General features: G+C 47.5%; 1 long non-coding RNA gene across 1 annotated transcript in view; it reads right to left on the bottom strand.

Annotated features, from left to right (window-relative positions):
• LOC308197226 overlaps positions 1-18,230 on the bottom strand; it is a 126,890-nt gene extending 108,660 nt beyond the window's left edge. Inside the window, exons 1-5 of the long non-coding RNA XR_013952688.1 lie at positions 9,207-18,230; positions 8,923-9,085; positions 8,330-8,413; positions 5,204-6,966; positions 1,016-4,305 (exon numbers count right to left, since the gene is read on the bottom strand). This is a non-coding gene — a long non-coding RNA (uncharacterized lncRNA). The remainder of the gene's footprint in view (positions 1-1,015; positions 4,306-5,203; positions 6,967-8,329; positions 8,414-8,922; positions 9,086-9,206) is intronic.
• Between the last annotated feature and the right edge of the window lie 59 nt (positions 18,231-18,289).

Here is an 18,289-nt window from a genome sequence, read left to right on the forward strand (position 1 = left end):
GCTCTGATGCTACTTTTCTCACAAATGTTGTCAAGATCATCTCCCTAAAACGGCACATGGAAGAATTTTTTTTTCCCCCATGAACAAATGCCCAATTATCTTGACAGTTGACAGTACTCAGCACGTCACACAAATTCATTTTAAAATATTACAAGGTCACCTCCACACACCTCCTAAGTAGCTATTCTCATGCAATCATGTATATATGTGAGTGTTTAAATGCAAGAAAAGCACAAACAGGAAATATACCGAAAAGTAAAAAAAAAAAAATTCACTGTGAGTAGAGCTGTCCCATGAGACAGCAGGAGATTTTTTTTTTTAAAAAACACTTCTGACTGTTATTGCAAAAGGAGGAAGAAAAGACAAATTAGAAAGATGAGAAGGTGGCAAAGCACAAGGTCAGCAATAATGCGACTCCAAGGTATTATTGAATTCAGTCAAGGTTAATCAGAGAAGCCAAGCTTTTACCTTGGCGCATTCACCAGGTGCCTAAAAATGATGTAAGGATCCAGACCACGAAACATTAGATTCTCTCATTCCTGCCTCACCAAGAAGTATTTGCAAGACCCTGGTTAATTAAACCAATAAAGCACAAGTGAAAGCCTGGCCCGGTGCCACATTTTTACTCGCGTGTTGTGCAGGGGTGTTGCATTAACAGCTGCTATCCTATCGTGGCGGGGTGGGGTGGATGAGAGCAGACAGGAGAGGAGAAGGAGCAGTAGCAGAAAGAAGAACACAAACCAGCTGATTTTCAATTAACGGCTGAAATAAAAATGAAGTGCTTTTAGCACTCGGCCTTCAAAGTGCCAATACTCTTAAATAACACAGGTACCTGGCCCTTCTATAGCCCTATTAAATCAACTTCATTTGTTTTAAGCAGAGCTGAGCAGTACTTATTTAACAAGCACTTCTTCAAGCATGACTCAACACGCAGGGAGGAAGCCTTTCAGGGCAGACAAAAGTGTCTCGGAGGGATGCTGGGAGAAGAAATTTCTCTGGGCTAGGAATCACTCACCGCAGCAGCTTCTGGCCAGGGGAGGAGCACTGGGAGAAGGTTTGGATCATCCAATTCTGCCCAGGCTGGGGTGCACCTTATTTCGTCCCACGAAGGTACATTCGTGTCCTAAATGTTAAGGACCCTGTAAAGGGACGTGGCTAGGATCACAGGCTCCTGGAGGGAGAAGCAGGACACCTTAAATATCCTCCTCATTTATCCCCTAACACCACCTGAAACCTCCCTATGACCTTGATTTTAAGTGAAACAGTTAAGATGAATCAGCAGCAACATCCTCAGGATACGTGGGGCTGTGCATCTGTCCCCAGGCGTGAAGCAAGCTGTGCAAGTGGTAGTAACGACAGCCTTGGTGCACAGCAAGCCTCCAAGCCATATCCAGCTTGCCTGGGCATCCTAGCCTTTCCTTTTCTTAGAAGAAAACAAGCGTTTTGCTTACAGGGCAGGTCTAAAGAGAGACACATGCTACATCCCCAAAAATATCCTTCCCACCATCCTCGCAGCCCTTGGCCTCCCCGACCATCCCTGTCCCACCTAGGAGCACATCCCAGGTCACTCCTCATCCAACCTAGGCATTTAGGGCTGAGCGACGCTCCCGGAGCTCCTTCTCCAGGTTTTAAGCGCTCAGGGCTTCAAGTTGCATTACTTTTACCCACCATTGTCTTTCACTTCAGATTCTGTATCCCATTGTTTGTAGGTTTGCCCTGTTCTACTGCAAGATCCACTTACCTCCAATCCCCCTCATCTCTGATACATGGCGCGTAACCAGCTCTTAATGGGAGCCTCTCTTCCCATCAAAGAGCTCTCCGGAAACATCTTTGTATTACACCAAACCCATTCAAAGGCCCCTTCACACACTTAGCCTGAAACTTTTCCTCAATCAGGCACCCATTCTCCATGCACAAGTAACTCTCGTCCGCACGTGACCACAGCTCTCGTGCGCTCGGCACAAAGCATCTCGGCGCGCTCCGAGTGGTGTTTACGAGCCAACGCGCATTAACCTCTCCTCTTAGAAATGGGAGCACAGAAGGACGGTGATCCAAAAGGCCCTAATAACCAGCTGAGAGCACGAGGCACAGCTAAGCCTCGCCGGGCTGAATTGCCTTCGTGGGATGGTTTGATGAGGAGCATAATCACGGGAGAAGTATTTTGAAAGAATGCATCCTTTTCTCTTAAAACCACAACTAATCAGTAGCTAATTCTCTCTGTCCTGTTACGGCTTGTTCGACTTCTTGAGAAATTAATACCTGTCCTCGTGGCAGGGCTGATACAAGCACCACTGATTTCTGAATGGCTCAACTTCGGTGCTGCTAGATCAGAAAAATTATCATCATTTAAAGCTATTATTAAAGCAGAACTTTCATTATTTAAAGTTTAAAAAGAAACAACACAAGAATATCATTTGTGATGCATACAGAAGAACACCTCATTTCACAGATACATTTTGGAAAGCAGCCCCAACTCTCCAGCACTGTCGCTGCAGTCTGAAATACAGCTTAAACTGAAGGCATGGGGAAGGAAGAGCACCACACTGGGAAGACAAACACTTTACTTCTCACCTGCCTCCATACAGCTAATTTTAAATCCCTCCTGTATGCTTTGCCTGCAGGGCACTCTGAAACACACATCCTGGGTTTAATCCACTCCTCGTCCAGCACTACATGGTCACATCCTCCTAGGGGCACCACTCCCCACGGATGCACCGTTGCTTCAGATGCACAGAAGCACTCTGCGTCACCCCAAAACAGCCCAAACAGGAGGACGATGCCATAAAAGCCACCCCACTCACCACCATCCTCTTTCCATTTCACCCACAGGCTCCAAAGCACAAAGACCGAAGCCCTACAAAGACACACACCCCCACAACCCCCTCCAAGGACCCTCAGAGCACTGCAGCAGACCAGGAACATGCACAGCCCCAAAAAGCAAATGCGGCCCACGCTTGCTCAGCTTGGGGCCGACAGCATCCGCGCACCCACAGGCATGGACAGGAAGGGGGTGTCTCGGTCCCTCTGACCCCACTCCCCTCCATTTCAGAATCGATAAGTAGAAAAAGGGATGAGGACATGATTATTATTTAAGGTTTTAAAACCAGGAGTGATGGGGGAGGCTGGAAAATGTCACAGGCTTCTTGCGGACGTGACACAGGCTGGCTTGTGGGCAAATTAACACAACCGGGAGAATTCACTCAGGCTCATCAGGGTAATGAAATGTGATATCCACTGGAGAAAGCAGGGGCAGGGACACGCTCCACTTTGCTGTAGCAGCGATGCCCTTTAGACAAAAGACTCCCTGGTGAAATGCAAAACAACTCTGGGACAGAGTGTATTCAAACAGGATCCAAGGACAGCAGACCCATAACCACACACACAGATCCTGCTGCTTATTTCTGCGCTGCATGGGGACATGCCAGCGCACATTTGGGGAGGAGGTGCTCAGAAAACCAGTTTTCCCTTTTCCTCTTCCTGCTCTCTAACAGTCCCATTGTTCAGGGTTCAAATAAAAAACTCTCACCCCAAAAGCCTCGCTGACTGCATCTACAGGCCACATACATCAGCTGCAGGTTGAGACTGACTTCAGACAACTGCTGCAAAGCACAGGGAGATAAATCATCCTGGCAAACAACTCTTGCCATCCAGTCTCCTCTTCCCCTGCAGATCAACCCAAACCTGCCAGCACCCCCTTCCTGTGAAGGGACAGAAATTCCAGCAGGCCGAGCCCTCAAACCAACCCCCTTGGCTCAAGCCTGCTGGCTGTTAAGTTGGGTCTGTGTCACGCTAGGACCACGCAAAGAAGTCTTCCTGCTAACGCATGGGATGATCCACCTGGCACTTGGCATGCCCCAACCAGAATTGCCAGTCTCACCTCTTCAGAAATGCTTTCGGGTGGCATGCCTATAGGCTTTGCCCCAATGCACATCCTCCAAACTGCTCTCAGATCATGTAGCTCTCTCCAGACCCCCAGATGAAGACCTGCCTGTTAATCTGACATTGTCTTTCCACAAATGAGCTTCATTTCAGGGCCCCCTGCTTTGTCTGTACCTCTCCATCCTTCTGGCTTTACATCAGCTTGACTTTTGCAGAAGTGGGGCTCTCAGAAGCTCTACATCTTTTCAGAGCAGAACAAGGTTCTCCAGAATAGCAACTGTTCTCGTCCTACACCATTTGGACATCGTATGTACATTAACCATATATACCGAGTAGGAAAATACCCCCTAGCCCCATGGATAACACTACCTTAGAGCTCTCCTCTGCAATCCTGGTACAGCTCTGAGTAAAACGGAGATACCAGTGCTAGGGAGAGGAAGAAGCAGAGATCACAGCTTTAACTTTACTTTTCACACCTTCCTTCGCAGAGGAAATGCTGCATTAAGATGTTGGATGAAATATAACACATCCCACTCTCCCCAGCTCAGTCTGCAACACGTAGCCCTCCATGACAGAATCCCAAATTGCTGTGTTCAGGCAGGTCAAAATAAGGCAGTTCATTTGTTAAATCTTTTTTGGTGGGGCATTTGAACTTGAATTTATTTTAATGGGAATACACCCAAAGATGTCAACACATCTCTCCAAGAAAGGACTGTTGTGACACCAGCTTTCTCTGGCAAGGTCAGCCTCAAAGCCACCTCCTGGACCTTGACAGCAGCAACACAGATATTTATTTCTCCCTACGATGTTTTGTTTTTGTTCTAAGGATTTTAAAAAGGCTTTTGGAAAAACGTTGACTTTGCAAACAAAGTTTCTATATGGAGCAATTTATCTGATACATAGCACCTTAATTTGGATGTGTGTTTTAAGAATAGTTCTTCAGGCAGCAAGCAGCTAAGCTCTGGGAAGTTACATAAATCACTAAATTTACATTCGTATGCTCTAACGAGAAATGAATGCCTCTTTCCCTTTCAGTTAGCATTTGTGTGTGTCACGGGCGCTGCTCCCTCTCCCCACATTTTCCACTGTCTTCAGGATATGGCCACAGAAATTGTCATACTGAATTACACTGATAACCCATCTAATTTAGTGCCCTCTCCACAATAATACCCCACGCCAGCTGCTACAAAGGAACATTTAACACTCCTCATAATTGACAATGATGGAACAGCACCACCACGAGGGTCATATTTCCTTTGCGTTAGGGGACCCCCTCCTTTCCTTCAGCATTTTGTCATTTGTATTTTTATCCTAGCTCACGTACCTGTGAACGTTCCACTCTGAGAAAAACCTGACAGTCAGCACTACCTTCTGGCAATGAGTTTTGCAGGTTAACGCGCTAATTGGGTGTGCAACATACCGCTCCTGCTACTGCCACTTTCCTCAGAGAAAAGGCTGCGAGGGCACAGGCTGACTGCCTTGTGCTCTTCAGTCACTTGCACACCTTGGTCAAATCCTTTTTCTCCTGCGGATGGAAACAGTCCTCGCAGTTAATGCAACCTGAGAAAGGACAGGTTTAAAAAATGAGACGCTGGCTGGAGCAGGGAAGCCTTCCCTTGCTTCTAATCACTGTCAGAGCCTATCTCCCCAAACCTTCTGTTTGTGCTGGATCACCCTCTCTGCTTGCTGGAAGCCAGCTCCCACAGGTACTTGCACAAATGGCATCAAGAACCCCTTCACCCCATGGCAAGAAGAGTTTTGAAAAGGACGAACCAGTCCAGATGCAACCCAACTGGAAGCCCTCCTTCCTGCAGGAAAGACACACGCCAGGTGCCCCAGGAGCCCCATAAAACTCAGCCCCAGCTCCCATACAAGAACAACACTGCTAATAAGATGTCACGGGGAGGGGATGGGGACAGGGATGGGGCTGGGCTGGTTTGTGGAGTTCAGCTTTCTTCCCCGACAGGGAAATTTGCAGCTTAATTAAAATGAAATGTTGGCGCCTGTGTTCCATGTTGAAATATTGATGGAGGGAGGCATAAAGCATTTTATGAATGCATGCTTCCAGTTTGTGATTTACTGCCCCCAAACACCGTTTTCACAGAACCTACTTGGGAAGAAAAGGGGGAGAGATGAAAGAGCAATAGTGGTTTTTATCGTTGCAGAGAAAAGGGGACGGAATTGGACCGAGTTAAATACAACATACTGAAAGACACTTTCACTCTGAACTTCGTATACAGCAGGAGCTCCCTCTCACTTGCAAAGAGTCCACTGAGGTCAGTGGAGGTGCTGTTTTTTAAACCTTTCCTTGCACTGTATCAGGTAATGCTGGGAAGGAGCTGTACTGTTCAGCAGCAGTTAAGGAGAGGTCAAGCCACTCTTTCTAACGGGGCTTGGAGTGAAGTGCTCACAGCTGGTGGGAGAAGACACCCGGGCAGGACTCTGGACACAAAGGCCAAGTCCATCACCCCTGCCACTGTCTTTTTATTACATGGCCCCACCAAGTCCAGTTTGGCCAAATGAAGTCTGATTCCATCCTTATTTCAAATGTGTGGAGAGGAACTACTCAGAGAGCTCTTTAATTAATGATCCAATTATGGCACTGATGAAGACAGCAGCATTTGCCTTTGCTGCAGCAAGGACAGCAGCTAACTCTGCCTGTAGCATATTTGCCACAGGAACAAGTAGCAAATTTGCCTCCAGAATGAGTGAAATCCCAATTATTAACCAAAGATGAGACCTCAGCATCCATCAAACCTTGGGCAAGGGGAACACAGAACAGCAGGGAACCAACACTGCAACCAATCCAAAGAGGGAGAAGGAAATCTCGCCAGGATCCAGGGGGATAATTTAAAATACACAGTTTCACTTCACTCAGTCACTAGTGTTTTCCTTTTTTGCTCTGCCAAATCAATTAATGGGCTGCAGCAAGCAGGCAGGAGTCACAGAACGCATTATCAGCCCCGGCGATGGCCAGGCTGGTGGCTGCTACATGACCCAGCTGTCTGCTCTGCCCTCCGAGAGCCTGCGCCTTCTGTTCTCCAACCTTGGTTTCTCCTTTTATTCCTTCCTTTTCCTCTCTTCTCCCTAAAACCAAGTTAAGAGATATGAGTTGCTGGCTGCATAATTGGGCTGTGCGTGCACCCAGGGCAAGGTGAGCCCCCGTTAGCACTGCATGTCCCTCATTCCAGCATTAGTCTTCCAGGCAACTTTTCTTCCTTTCCACCAAACCTCACAAGCAGATGGAGCTCCAAATATCCCAGCTGTTTCCCCAACGGTGGTACAAACACCTGCCTGTCGCTCCCCAGCACTGCTTTGGGGTTTGCATTGCTCACCACAGTGCAGCCTGAGAGCAGAGGAGCAGGATGCACACACCTCCGACTTACAGGGCAGCTGCGCAGTCACAAAGGCAGCTCTGCAAAGGCAGACTGTGGCTCTCCAAACCAACCCACGCACCCAAACCAAAGGACTTATATTGCACCAGAAACATTTGAATCCGCCCCATTCCAGGTTCCTTGCTGCTGGTCCTAGCCACTGTAGGGTCCAACTCAGGTCACAACCAGACCCTCAGAGAGCAGCTCAACCCACCCTGGATCCTAACCACCCCTTGAGACTCATTCAAGCCCTCTTGCTGGACCACATGGTGCGATGAGGTACCGAGAGATGCTTCACTTCGGGGTCTATGATGGCCTGGGCACAGCCCAGCTCTCAGTGCTGGAACATGCTCTTGCTACTTCAGTTGCACACCCAGGCATAATATCCTTTCACTTTTTACTTACTACTTGCTCCATAAATTAAGTTTGCTTCATTAAGACTTCAGCTTTACATTTTCTACCTATATTTTCTCCAAGCTGCTTTTCCTTCAGTAAGCCCAAGAACTTGGCTTTCTAAGCCAACTTACAAATATTAAATTCTGACCATATCTTTGAATTCAAGCATTTACACATACAGTTTTGAACCCTCAGTACAAAGCATGTGTTGTCCCATAAGCATGCTATAAACTGAGACAAAAGGGGCAAAAAGATACAAACCCAAGACTGAATATTCAAAGCTAGCTGATTAAAAGATCGCTTGCTAGCTACATCTGCTGTGAAAAAGTACATTTCACTTTAAGGTTTGACTCTGTTTTAACAGAGAAATGGAATTTACACAACAGGGCAACTTTTTTGCAAGATGAATTTTTATATTCCACATTCCCTTTCGAAATAATTCACTCATCGCAATGCACCAAAACACTTTTTGAAGTCCCTCGATTTACTATTTACTCAGCAGAAAATATCAGCAAGAGAGGTCTGTAGAAAATTAAATATATGCACACATTGAGAAAAACAGTAAGTGACAGCCACCGCTCAATGAAATTTTATATGACCGATAGCTGTTGCTGGATGCGTGATTTAAAGGTTGCATTAAATATCTGAAGCTTTAACTAATCACTGTGTAAATAACTTACAGGGGAGGCTTCAGGCAAGCGACTGATTGAAGGCTTCTCAGCAGATACAGGCACGTACCAACGGAGGTAACTCTGAGTTAAGTTCTACAGGAAGAGAAAAACCCCAGAAACTAATGGAAAAATAGAGCAAAACACAAGAGCCCAAGCTGTGCCTATGCAGAACAGCCTGGGAATAGCAGGCTGAACAAATAATGTCTGTTTTGCACAGCTTCTTGCACTCTGGGTGCTGAAGGTATAATCATTGACTGCACAGTTCCTGGGCCACTTCAGGACGTGGTGTCAACACTGCAAGAAGCTGAAGGAGCACATGGAAATTCCTTGTGCTCAAAACAGACCTTCTTGGTGCTGCACCTCTTGAGAAGTCTCTAGGAGCTTTTAAGCCTGATGAAACACCCCAAACCCATGAAATACTCTCACAATTGATTTATTTGAGCAACTCACTGAATAGTGCAGGTAAATAAGCCATCTCCCCCGGGTTCGATGAGCCTTACGCAAAGCCTACTTGACATTTCTGCATTTTTTACTGAAAACAGACAGCTCCCTGCCCCACAGATCACCACTGTTTGGGGTGACCTGCATTTCAGGCCACTTACTTGTAGAAGGTGATTTCCAAACCACTTCAGGATGATTTGGTCTCTACGGAAATGAGGGACTGTGTGCTGCATGGTGTACATTGGCTGGTGGGAACAGGAAGCTGGCAAAGCTGCTGAACCAGCTCAATCCTTCAAAGCTTGGCCCTTACTCTTTTTTCTCCCCCTTCCAACACAGAAAGATGAACTTTAGGAAAAAGAGAAGTTAACAGGGACCAAACCCACCACCCCTATGAGTTTCCAGGATCGAAAGACCATACTGTACAATCCAAGAGCAAAGGACAAACCTCAGCATCTCAGAAGAACCGAGTCCTTTCAGTTCTTCACTCTGAATCATGTTAACCTGACAAAAGGAAGGAATCACTTCAGGGCAGATTCAGCTGGAAGGAAGGAAATTACAGGGCTTCCCAATGTGACCGAATACTTGCCACATTACAGCTGCGTTCAGGAAATAACCTCGCAAGATGAGCAAGGACAGCGATGCCCTCTCCATCTGGAGAGCAAGGTTGAGCGTGCAGCAGTGGTTTCTCATTGTTTCCTGGAAAACACCAGATGTTCAGTGAGGTTTGGAAATATTTCCCAGCAGCGTAACCCTCCCTTCCTGGTGCTGAGGTTGTACATACAATTTTAGCCAATTTAGGGCTACCTGCGCACAGATGCAGCTACACCACTGGCAAAGTTAATTTTTAGCATGGAGGAGGGTAATTCAGACATCAATAAGTATTGATCTTTGCTTTCTTCCTTCTTGACCTGAGAAACATTCTCAGATAACTGACAAAATGAGGATAATCGTACATTACCTACCTTTAAAGACAATCCTGTCCACTTTACCTAAGGATAATCACCTGGGATAGGAGAGGAGCTGAAGTTACTACCCATCTTCTCCTTTAACCAACATAGAAAGTTTAAAAAAAGGAGGAGAAAAAGATCATAAAGGTCAGTTTTCACTGGGACAAGGAAGGGACTAGACAAATAATTGCTCTTTTACCGTCACACATGGCTGCTTTTCTTGATGTTGCAATCCAAGAGGCAACAAAGATAGTTTCATCCATGCTGTTGGGCTCTGGATACTAATGAAAACTATTTAATGGCCGAGAGCTGTCACTAGGAGCATTGATTAATTAGGAGCAATTGATTAATTAGAAGGAGTGCAACTCTAGTGGTGCATCGGCTACTAATAATAGAGCCCCAATCAGCCGAGGAGCATGTCTGAAAGGAAGAGGAGGCAACCACAGGCTCCCAGCTCACCTTCACTGAAGACAAGAAAGGCACAAGAGGGCTTGTTTCCATCTCCCACCTCCTGCTAGGAAGGTATGCGTCCAGGAGGACCTGCTATGGGGTCAGGAGTCCTCGGGAGCAACGGTGCTGCAAGGATGGAGGTGGTCCCTTCTCCACCGACCCAGCAACACAGCTGCAGATAGGTGATGGGGAAGGTCAGTAGATGGGTGCTCTGTCTCTCAACAGATCCGATGCTTTTCCCTTTCTGCAAGGGAACCTGCTACCGCTTCAGAACTGCCCAAGAGAACCCAGCACAGCCTTCCTATACAATGACCTTCTGCCTCCTACCTTCTGAGGACACAAACTTTTTACTGAAAATTGGGTCTTGAACACCTCTGACGTCTTTATTTCTCCTTGCCTCAGTTTCCTAGCTGTAGAAACAAAACCACCTCTAACCCATTTCAAGCATAAGCTACTCGGAGCAGGAAATCTCTCCCCGTTTGTCTACAGGGCCTTAAAAAAAAACACCAAAAAAACACCTTGTACTGGGGCTTTTCTACATTGCTGGAAAACAACCCAAAAATTAACAAAAGTGACCCCTGGGATAGGAGAGCTGCACTTAAGATAAGCTTCCTGGGTGCCTGGAGGAGCGCAGGGAATGATGATGAAATAGCTGTATCATACATACACACATTTGTTAGAGCTAATACTGACACAGCCAGGAGACACTGACAGCTCTGCAGAGTAAGACTAATTTCCCAGCCCTGAAAATCATCTTGGTGGAAGGTTTAGGAGTAAAAATTATCCAGCCCATCTGACAGAGTGGTCATAATTTCGGTGTCTAACACCTCAGTAATGCCTGAGCCACAAATTATCGTTCTGCATCAGCAGAAAGCAGAGGTCTTAATGCTTTTTGTTGACATGGCAGACTCGATCACTGGCAATAGTGATTTGGAATATAAGACAGGTGCTTTTTGCACTATGCTTACTGTCAAGAGAGATACAGGCGCAGGGCAAAGAGGGAAAAGATCCTGGCCTGCTCTCCAGTTTGTTAAAGTTTCCTCCAAGCTCTAAAATGCCCTTTCTGGGGTTCTGTAAGGAGAAAAAGCAATTCCATGCTCTAAAGCAGAGCTAAACCCTCCAGCAGCATAAATGAAAGTGAGTAAAATAAAAACCAGCGCAGTATTCCTACCTCTTAAACTAAACAGAGCAGATCTCAGGCTGCCTCTGAAACTTAATTGGAAGATGGTACCACAAAGACAGTAAAAACCTTTTACCCAACTCATCCCTGCTGGCTGGTTATTTTTGTCAATGAATTGCATGCAAAACATGACCCAGAAGCACCGCAATGAAGATGTTTTCTTCTGGTTCAGAGCCTGTATTGCAAGAATTTGCAACAGTATTTGATGAAAGCTATGTGCCACTGCTAGAAAGGACAACATTAAGTTGTAGTTTGTGCACTGGAAACCTTCAGAGGCACCAGGAGGGTACCCAAAAATGTAGGTGCTTTAAAAAAATTGATCTCATTTCCCTCCTTATGCTGAATCCGGTAGCAAAAGCAAGATTCCCAAGCATCTATTACAGAGAGGCACATTAAAAATACTTCACTGAGCATCTCTGCAGTTTTAAGATACTGGTCAGTCATATAAATCACTAATTACCTGCTTAAGGAGGCAAATCAGCTGCAATCACCAGCCTATAGTGAACCAGTTTCACCTGCTCAATCGTGCATCAGATGAGAGGGCTGAGTTATCCTTGAGCACATGGCCATGCAGGTCTCCAGAGCGGGCTCCACTCTGCAGCTCCACCAGAGTACCTGTATTTATTTACAAGCTGCGCATTGATTGTGAACTGCTGATCAATAGCTGGTTCCTGGAGAGAAGCAGCCTCTTTGCTGAGCAATGCCTCTGCCACAGCACAGAAGCTGCTTTTTGATCCTGCTGGTGAGAGTCCTTGCTGTCATGGTAGATAGTACATCTCTGAGTTGCACTGGAACTGTTGGTCCTTTTGACTAGCACAACCTGTTTGACCTAGGAAAATGAGTTTGGGGAGAAAAAAAATCCCTTCTCACTCTCCCTTCTCTTCTGCCCTTGGCCACTGGGTCTGTTCCTGTCCCAGCTCTGCTCAAACCAGCTGTTCCTGCTTCTAAATTTAAAGGCAGTTTGTCCACAGCCATCGCCATCACGCTGGCTCAGGAGGGGGACACTCCTGTAGATGTGCCCTCCTGAGCCTGCTATGTCAGAGGCAGCCTCCCCAGTACCACCCTCGTGTTGGAAACCCTCCCACCCCATTACATCCCCCACTGCAGGACACACAGCTGCACCTCACCTTCCTTTACGGGGCCAGTGGGAGGACCAAGCTCTCCCAAGCACCCTCTGCTCCTGGCTCAGAGCAGTCCTACAGGACAGCCTCCTTCCAGAAAGTCAGCTCTCCTTCCCGGCATGACAAGGCTGTCACCACCATCTCAACTCTTGGTGCTGCCTCAGGAAGACAGCAGCAGCACCTGGTGAAAGTCAAGTGCTGCTTTCCCCTTCCTCCCCACCAGGTTCAACACTGCACCTTTGTAAGGTCATAAATCCACCCTACGCCAAGCTGCAGTTTCCCAGACCAGTTTAGTATCCTATCTGACCTTCAACAGCACCTCAGAGGGATGGAAGCAGAGGTCCAAGATCCCAGGCAAACCATTAAAAGCAACAGATCCCTCTTTTTGAGCCCGAAGTCCCTGCACGGACACAGCTGTCTCAGGATGGAGCAGAGATGGCTGGAATTAAACACAGCTCCATTTTACTGCGGCAAACTCCCCAGCCCAGGCTGTGAATCAGTGACAATTTGTAGTATTTCATCTCTCCCCTCCTTGCCATGCCTGCCACAGGAACTCTTTATCCTCAGACTTTGAAGCGAGCTGCTATGTTATTTAATTTCCTACCCCCAACGGGTGAAGCACAGTGGCGTTTTGGTTTCTTAAGATTGCTGTGTACACTATTTTCCCATTAATTTTTATCCTGCTTCGAACAAACAGTGCAGACAGCATGGTCCAGTGGTCGTTCCCACTAATAGCAAGAACAAGCAAAGCAGATGAATTCGGTCTGGAAGAAGCAGTACAAACTCATTAGGCTGGGGAGGAATAGAGGTGGTAATATAAATAACAGAGTAACCTCATCAAAAGAGCATGTTTAATGCTAACAAGAAAAAAAAACAGCACTGCACCTGAGATGAATTTCATGCATGCGTTTCTGTTATCAGATTCAGATTGTGCAAGCATGCACAAAAAAAATAGTGCAAGATTTGCCAATCTCTCTCCAGCAGCTTCTCCTACACCATGCTCCAGGCCTGGGTATTACCTCGGTGCTTCCAGGGATGTGCTACACCTCATGCAGCTCACCCAGCACCCTCCCAGGAAAGCTGGAGATGACGCTGAGCACCTGCTGAGCATCCCAACAGACTCCCACATGCAATCTGTGAGGGACAAGCACAAAGAGCAGCCAGCAGGGAACCATTTATCACCAAAAAAAAAAATAAAAATTAATTTTCTGCTCCTAGCCCCAACCTGAGAAAAAAAAAAAAACATACTACAAAACACCTCCCAAAGGCAGGTCTGGGAAATAAAACTCACAACTCCAGTGCACAGCGAGGCTCCTGGAGTTGGCTGCTGTCCCCTCCAGCAGCCTCACCGCATGCCACAGCCCATAAGGTACCTGCTACCACCTCCAAGGAAATAATGCCTTAACATCTTTTTTTTCCCCCACTCACCTGCCATCCTCCCCTGTAGGCTGCAGCCACTCTTTCCTTCCAAAGCAACCACACGTGGCAAATATCTCGCTATTCTCCAAGCAACTGTTCTCAGCTAATTTAGCTGTGAAGCCTGCTGTTTCTGGCTCAAGTTGGAATAAGAGCTTGTATGCCCAAAAGCTTGTCTACCTCTTCTAATCCTACGTGCTGCCCTAATAAAAGGTCTGGGCAGACAGACCTTGCCTTTACATCTAGCCCAGCTCCAGTCCCTAACCTCAGGGCAGCCGCTGCAAGACCCAAGATTGGGAAGCTGGAGATAAATCCAAGGGCTTGAAAGCAAGAATGGTACCCAAAAACCGCAGTGCTCAAACACTTTGGGGACAGAGTGCCCCAGGAGTGGCACCGATGCTTTGGTGGTGCACCAAGGACCTGGAGGTGCTTCTCAGGAGACAACACGTCCATGAAGATTCAGCACGTTTCCCACCTGGGTTTTAAGCTGTGATGATTGAGAGCTGGCTTTCCAAGAGAGGCAGCAAAGCCTCAGAGAGGTGGGGTGGGAGCAAGCTTCGATGTAAGCCAGCTCCACTGCCAGTGCGGAGAGAAAGCAGCATTTCAGCGTTTCCACCCACCGGCCGCACAACTCAGGCAGCACCCGGGAGCAGGGACTACAGACCAAGAGCTACTTGGCTGAGCATAACCGTTCTTTGGCGGCCCTGACTCCTGGTTTTTGGGACCAGGCGGGTTTCTGAGAGCCCCAAAGCTGCCCCCTCCCGCAGTGGCTGTGGTTGCGGGCAGCATTGCTGTTTCTCAGCGTTTTCCTGACCCCTAGTGACAAGACGTGGCTGTACCGCAGCTGCTTAACATGCAGCGCCCAGCTCTGCCTGCAGAAACAAAGCAAAACTCACTTTCGGATGCAGAAAGGCTTCCAGATCCATCAAGATACCCACCCTCCACAACCCCTGCAGATCTGCCAGAAGAGGAACTCTGATGGGGACCAGAAGTCAGGAAGGGAGCTGACACAGACGCCGCGACATTCCAGCCTCTTGCAACCAGTTGCCTCCCACTGAGTATTCAAATTTTCCGCCTTCAAAGAGATTACACCACCTTTACTGCCATTTTTTCAACCTAGCCTTCTCCAGAGGTACCTACACGCAGCCTAATTAGCAAGGCCCTTTACCCAAAGCACTGCATTAACAGCCCAGAAGTTTGTAGCAGCCTCCAACTTACTTTGTTCACTGTGCTGAGGCAAACTTTAAGCCCTCGCTGACTTTGAGGGGAATGACTCTACAAGAGGAAGGCTCACGCAGGGATAATTAACAATTCATCTCTATTTATCGGGCCCTTTTGTCAACTTAAACCTGTCACAACTGCCATAAATCCCCTCCAATGCTAAACAAACTCTAATTAAATCTATTGTGCCACAGGAGCAACACTTCAGATAGCAGCAGAACAGTCGATGATGAAAGAAGGTGGCCCAACCCAGCCCCAAACACCCTCTGGGGGCTGAGGTTCACCAGGGGACCATGACCCTGTCCCCAGGCTGCAGGCTCTAAAGCTGTTAACATTGGTGCAAGCTCTCAAAATGTATTCCCATTGAATTCCTGAGGCACTGCGGCTGGTTAATTGTTTCCCTGCTGACTCAGCAGTCATCCCTCCCTACCCACAACACACGGGTTTCAGTCTCATCACACCAGTGACCCCAAAACCATGAACACATGGACGGTTCAGTACCCGCCAGACACAAATACATTCCCCCATCTCCTGGGTTGCTAGCACTGGGTCTCCCCATTCAGGGAAAAAAAAGCATTGCAAGCCCTTCTCCTTCCTTAAAGGTGGGAAGAGGGAAATGGAGGTGGCATCAGAGCCAAGTGCGCCAGTTAAAGATGCTGCACACTGACAGCATACCCAGGATTTTCCAAAAAGGCAAATGTCTAAAAAAATCTCTTCTCTAAGGAGTCTGAGGGATGGCCTGGTTCAGACTAAGGGTCTGTCTCACCCAGGATCCTCTCTCCAGCTGCAGCCAGGAGTGCCCCTAGGAAACACTAGAAGAGGGCAAGCACAAATGAAGTTTCTCCTTCTCTCTACCTTCACCTATTTTCAGCCCAGATCTCCCCTTGATTTGTTTTCCGGTAACTCCACCAGGCCCCTCCTGGATGCGACAAACCTCTCACGCAGCGCTGGAGGACACCCGCCCTTCATCAGCAAACATCGCAGAGCTGGGTCAGCAGCTTTACTGACAACCACAGCAAAGGCGACGGCAGAAGCCACCTCTTTCTTTGCTGGTTAATCCCATTTGCCTTGCGAGAGAGCCCAGGATGTGAAAATAAGAGTGAATTTACCATGACTCGAACCATGCTAATGCTCACACCAACCCCGCGGGTCAGCAGTTCCTGAGGGATGCCTGGAAAAGCATCCAGGCAGGAAGATGACACTGAGCAGATCTTTAATACTGTTACGTGAGGAGCCAGCACAGACCATGGAAGAAAAAATTTAAAAATCAAAACATGAAAAAACAACAAAAAATGCTTGTTACTGTGTTGGAGAGTCCTAGGATCCTGCAGAGCGTTTCCCTGTCCCATAAGCAGCAAGGATCATGCTCTCCACATCTCCTACGTGACTGCAAGCAGTCCCAGCATCATAGCCGACACCCTCGTGGAAGGAAGATGGTGTCCCTCTTCCTTGGGTCTGTGAAATGAGAAAACTGGGGGAGGAAATTCAGAAAGCAGATCTCAAGATGGTTGACAGCATATCAATCTCAACCAAAGCAGCTTCTGGGGCAAGCTGGATTTTGTTTACAAGGTATAGACAGAAATAATCATACATTAGTGATGTAAGAGCTCCATCCAAATACACAAAAGCCCCTATGGGTATGCTACAGCAATGCATGCCTGAGTTAAGCTGCCACTGACCTAGTCCCAAAACAACACAGCTCTAAATTAGGCAAAAAGGGAGGAAAAAAGCAGAAGCCTCTTCCCAGTGACAGGCACACCCCTTGCACAGGGCTGCAAACTTCCCTATGCAAACACCTTGCCCAACAGCGCTCAATTAATCTTTAGATTTAATGAGTCCCATCTCAAAAAGGAAAATTAAAGCAGTGCAGAGGGGGATTTCGTGCACTCGGGGGCACAGGAATCAGAGTCAGCCAGAGGATCGCCCAGGCACAGTTTCACACCTACACAGAGGAAAATCACAACTGCCCTGTTGACACCTTTCAGCAGAAGCACATCCCTCTGCCAGAGAGAGATCTCACATGTAAGGCTGGTAGTTAAGTGCTGATTTATAACCTAGGAGAGAAAATAGCATTACAAAGGAGCTGGGTAATCAGTAGACACGGTATAATTAATCGTTTTTCTCCTGATGTTCTCCTACCACAGAAATTCTCACCTTTAACAAGCTGAGGTGTCTGTCAATTGCTCTGCACTGGCAGCGTGCATTGGCAAAGTAAATAGGATCTGCTCCCAGCTGGGCTGGAACAAAAACCACAGAGGGAAAGCAGGGCACCATAAGAGGTGGGAGATTGCTTCCTCCCCTCTCCAAATCAATAGGGAGGCCAGGAGAGGCACTGCCACCTAACCAAGGTGTGCCTGAGGCCCTGACAAGTCAATATCAGAACTGCCACTGTGTTTTCTTCAGAAGACTGCAGCTAACACGACTGGGGCATAGCTATTACCTACAACATCCATATTTCCACCTGCTCCTTTGCTATAACATGGCTTCATTTACCTCCTGCTTACACCACTGTTTACAGGGGCACTTCCCCGGGGTTGTGCTGGTCCGAGTGCCAGTCCTGCAATTCAAATCAATGCCAAGAAAATATTCTGCTAGCCTTTCCCGACCCTACAAACAATCCCACCTCCTGATTTCATTGCTGAAAACGGTATGAAACTCCTCTTGCCTTCCATATCAAAGCCTCCAGCTTCATATCTGCAGACAACTATTTTCTTCCCAGGTGCTACATTGCCTTCCAAGTCTCCTCTCCCTGGATGGAGGCAGAGGCTCTCCCAGGACAGAAAAGATTCTCATTTTTCTTTTTCATTACCACAGCAGAAGAATTTGCTTCCCTCTAACATGCCTGCTGGAGAAACAAATAGTCTCTGTGGCACTCAAGAATTCTGAAAGTGGAAAACAAGATATGCATGAGTATCTACAAGGGGCGTGTGTCACACTATATTAAAGAGTTCCCAAAATTAGTTGGCTCAAGGGTAAGGAAAGGCATCAGGGTATAGCGGGGTGCTGAATTTCTGTCCTCGCTGCTTGCTGGGCTTGCACAACATCACGTACATCAGCAAGGCACAGAACTGTCAGCACTGGAAGATTGCCCACCACGTGAGCGGGTTTAGCAGGCGACAAGCCGCAGGACGCGGGCACAAATCCGGCAGCCCTGGAGAGCAAACACACGCTGGGGAACAGCGCGCAGCATCCG

This window comes from Anser brachyrhynchus, assembly GCF_964034855.1.
Source record: "Anser brachyrhynchus genome assembly, chromosome: 6".
NCBI classification, from domain to species: domain Eukaryota; kingdom Metazoa; phylum Chordata; class Aves; order Anseriformes; family Anatidae; genus Anser; species Anser brachyrhynchus.